This window comes from Vombatus ursinus, unplaced genomic scaffold (assembly GCF_900497805.2).
Source record: "Vombatus ursinus unplaced genomic scaffold, bare-nosed wombat genome assembly UNPS02014806.1, whole genome shotgun sequence".
In the NCBI taxonomy this organism is placed as follows: Eukaryota; Metazoa; Chordata; class Mammalia; order Diprotodontia; family Vombatidae; genus Vombatus; species Vombatus ursinus.
The window spans coordinates 949,691-954,167 of record NW_020954584.1 but is presented as its reverse complement, the minus strand read 5'-3'; the positions used below and the strand labels follow the sequence as shown (position 1 = coordinate 954,167).

The window sequence follows — 4,477 nt, the reverse complement described above, 5'->3', positions numbered from 1 at the left end:
GCTTTTCTTTCTCCTTTCTCCTTTCTCCTTTCTCCTCCCCCCCCACTAGTGTTTTGTTTTTGACCAGTACCTCCTATGGTCCCACCTCCCTTCTATTATCCTTTTCCCTTTTCTTCCCCTTTACCCTTACTGCTTCTTCCCTCCCTTCTATCCCCCTTCCCTTTTCTTTCCCCTTTCCCCTCCTACTACCTATAGTACAAGTTAGATTTCTATACCTAACTGATTATGTTATTCCCTTCTTGAGGCAAATCTGATGAGAGTAAGGTTCAAACAATGCTCATCCCCCTCCCTTCTTTACATATGCTCTAATAGGTTTTTGTGTCTTCTCCTGTAATGTAATTTACCCTTGTCTGCCTCCTCCTTTCTCAGTACATTTTCTTAGCTCAGACTAATCCACTTAATTGGATCCATTTAACCCACTTGATTAATTTTTTTTATCATTACATCAAAGTCAACTTATTTCCACTCCCTTTATGTATACTCCTTTAACATGGTATAATAACAATACAGTTCTCAAGAGTTTCAAGTGTCATCTTCCCTTGCAGGGATGTAAACATTTTGCCCTTATTAACAACATATTGTATCTTTCTGTCCCATTTACCTTTTTATGTCTCCCTTGAATCTTGTACTTGAAGATCAAATTTTTTGTTGAGCTCTGGTCTTTTTATCAGCAATGTTTGGAAGTCCCCTATTTCGTGGAATATCCATCTCCATCCCCAAAAAATCACTCTCATTTTTGCTGGGCAGTTAGTCCTTGGCTGCATTCCAAGCTCCTTTCCCTTATGGAATATCATGCTTCATGCCCTATGGTCTTTTAATGTACAGGCTGCAAGGTCCTGTGTAATACTGACTGTGGTTCCATGATATTTAAATTGTTTCTTTCTGGCTGCTTGCAGTAATTTCTCTTTTATCTGGTAATTTTGGAATTTAGCTATTATATTCCTTGGTGTTTTCAATTTGGGATATCTTTCAGGTGGGGAATGATGGATTCTTTCTGTAGTTATTTTACCTTCAGGTTCTAGGATTTCAGGGCAGTTTTCCTTTATGATTTCCTGAAGGATATTGTCTAGGCTCTTTTTTTCATCATGGCTTTCAGATAGGCCTATAATTTTTAAATTTTCTCTCCTGGATCGATTTTCCAGGTCAGCTGTTTTACCCATGAGGTATTTTATGTTTTCATCTATTTTTTCATTTTTTTGTTTCTGTTTGACTGATTCTTGATCTCTCATACAGTCATTAGTTTCCATTTGTTCAATTCTAATTTTTAATATATTGTTTTTTTCTGTTAGATTTTGTACTTTCTTCTCCAATTGGTCAATTGTATTTTTAAGGGATTTATTTTCTTCATTGTGCTTTTTTTCCATTTGGCCAATTGTGTTTTAGGGACTTATGTTCTTCATTGTACTTTTTTTCTAATTGACCAATTGTACTTTTAAAGGACTCCTCTACCTCTCTCATTTGACTTTTAAAATCCTTCTTGAGTTCTTCCACTTCCGGGAGCCAAGATGGCAGAGTAAAAAGGTAATCATTCTCTCCCTCCCCTATCAACCTCTGAAAACCCTGAAAATATCACCCCAGAAAAAAACCTGGAACAGCTGAACCAGAAGAAAGATGGGGTGCAGCAGTGCAGTAGCCCAGGTAGCTAGAGGGATTAATAGAAAAAGCCCCTCTTACCCTGGGGAAAGAGGAGCAGTAGAAAACAGGAGTTGCCCAGCCAGCTAGTGGAAAGACCCACTTTAGCACACCAGGAGGAGATTCTGGTGCCTCAGCATGCTACAGCAAACGAGTCTACCAATGCCTCGGCAAAAATAAGGGAAGCAGCACTACAAAGGGCCCCAGGTGGATAAGCACCCGACAGCATTAGTCTGAAAGGAGCTGAAGAAAGCAACCAAGAGATGCCAAAAAGTTCCAGCCTTGCTGATTCCAGCCCAACACCAGGTAAGTTGTCAGAACCCTACAGCCTCCAACTGCCAACTAGGAGAAGATCTCAAAGCCCAGGTGTTCGAGCAGGCAAATGCCAACAGCTGTACCTCTGAGTGCCTCAGTGAGGGTGGGGTAACTGGTGGAAATCAGCTCAGAAAACCATCAGGTGCCTCGGCATTCTACAGCAAAGAAGTCTCCCAGTACCTCAACAGAACTAAGGGAGGCAGCCCTGCAAGGGGCCCCAGGGAGATAAACACCTGGCAGCACTTATCTAAAAGGAGCTAAACAAAGCTAAAGGAAAGGAAAAGCAGGCAACCTAGATTTACCTGAAGTCCCAGCCTTGCTGATTCCAGCCCAACACCAGATAAGCTGCCGGAAAACTACAACCTCTAATTGCCAATGTAAGAGGCCCCAGCACACAAAGGCAGTGACCGAGACCTAGGCTCCCAACACAAGAAGCTTGGGTCAGTGCCCTCTGCTCCCCAGCAGGAGAGCTTAATCTCTGTAAAGGCCAGGGAATAAAGAAACGCAATGAGTAAAAAGAAAAGTACGATAGATTCCTATTATGAGAAGAGTGAAGATCAAGACAGAAATTCTGAAGAGGACAACATTGTCATCAAACCCACATCTGCAACATCAAAAGGGAATATGAACTGGTCTGAAGCCCAAAAATCCTTCTTAGAAGATCTCATGGCATTTTTGACTTCCTCATTCCTTAGTGTGTAAATTAAGGGATTTAACATAGGAGTTGTCATTGTATAAAACACAGCCATGGCCTTATCAATGGGGAAGGTAGTTATAGGTCATAGATACGCAAACATACATGGCACAAAGAACAAAATGACCACTGCAATGTGGGATACGAAAGTTGAGAGAGCTTTTTGCCGCCCTTCTGAGCTATGAGGCTTCAGGGAGTTCAGTATGATGATATAGGATGTGAGAAGCATGAAAAAAGTGAGTATGCACATTATACCACCATTGGCAGCAACAAAAAGGCCAAAGGGATGGATATCAGCACAAGAGAGTTTAAACAAAGGAAAGAAATCACAAAGAAAATTGTCAGTGACATTGGGACCACAGAAAGGTAGCCAAATAATGAATAGAATAATTATACTGGCATGAATTAAGCCTCCCATCCAGGCCAATCCCACCTAAAGAATACATACTGATCTACTCATGATGGTCAAGTAATGCAGGGGCTTACAGATGGCTACATATCTGTCATAAGCAGTCACCATTAGCAGGATGATCTCAGCTCCAGCAAACAAATGTTCTGCAAAAAGCTGGGTCATACATGCATTGAAAGATATCATTTTCCTGTCAGAAGGTGAATCAACTATCATTTTGGGGCCAATGGAAGAAGAATAACAACTGTCTAAAAAGGACAAGTAGGAAAGAAATATATACATAGGAGACCTTAGCGACTGACTGGTGGCAACGGTGATGACAATCAGCAGATTTCCTGCTACGGTCAACAAGTAAATGACTAATAATAACACCAAAAATATTTTCTGCATGTCTGGATTCTGTGTGAGACCCAGAAGAATGAATTCAATCACCTTGTTTGCACCATCCATCTTAATATTTTTGATGATGGTCCCATAAATGAAAATTGATTCACCTGAAAAGAGGTAAAAAATATAATTAGATATGCATTGAATTACATAGCCAGGTAAGACAGAATCCAAATATCAGAATTTCAATGAAATCAAGATATAATTAAGTAGCAATTAAGTAAAAATTATACCTCAAAAACACTCCCTTCTACGCCATTCCTAAGCAATATTATTCATATTTTTTTCTTTAATGATCTCCAGTGAATGTGAACCTGCTTCCTCATGAAGTATCACATTACAATTGGAAATTATATAGTCTCTTTGTCTTTCTCTCTGTCTTGGTTTATAGAAGATAGGTCATTTTTTTCAAATAGAAAACATATATAAGGAAACAAAGAAAAGTTGTTCTCAGAATTCCATTGCTGAATAAATGGAGGAATATTACTTATTAATCTTAAGTCTCCAAAACTCCAATTTCAGTTCAGAATGCACCTCTAGTTTTATAACCAAAGTTACATAAATTCTTTGACTTTCTCTCCAGGAAAAAAAAATTATATCAACATTTACAATTCTGATCTGTTAACTGAAGAAAATGATCATCAGCCAAATGAACTTTGAACTCAAAAGAACATACATTTTGAATTGGAAGGGCATTGTATCATCATTGAGTATAATTCACTCAATTTAAAGAAGAAACTGATAGTTCAAGAAACAAAATGACTATTCCAAGGCCACACAGGTATTCATAAGAACTCAAAATTTATAACCAAGTCATCTAAGCCCAAATCCAGCACAAGCTACACTCCATCATTTTTATTTCTTATACTTCATTTAAAAACTAACTACATATTCATTTTATTTTTCTACTCATTTTTCTACTCATTTTAAAAATGATTTACATATTTTGAATTTATATCACTTTCATTTTAGAATATATTTTTTCCTGTCCCCTCAGTGAGCCATAAGTTGCAACGCAACAAGGAAAATAAAAAGAGTGA

General features: G+C 38.4%; 1 pseudogene; it reads right to left on the bottom strand.

Annotated features, from left to right (window-relative positions):
* Window positions 1-2,312: 2,312 nt before the first annotated feature.
* On the bottom strand, window positions 2,313-3,500 carry LOC114051837 (annotated as a pseudogene).
* Window positions 3,501-4,477: the final 977 nt, after the last annotated feature.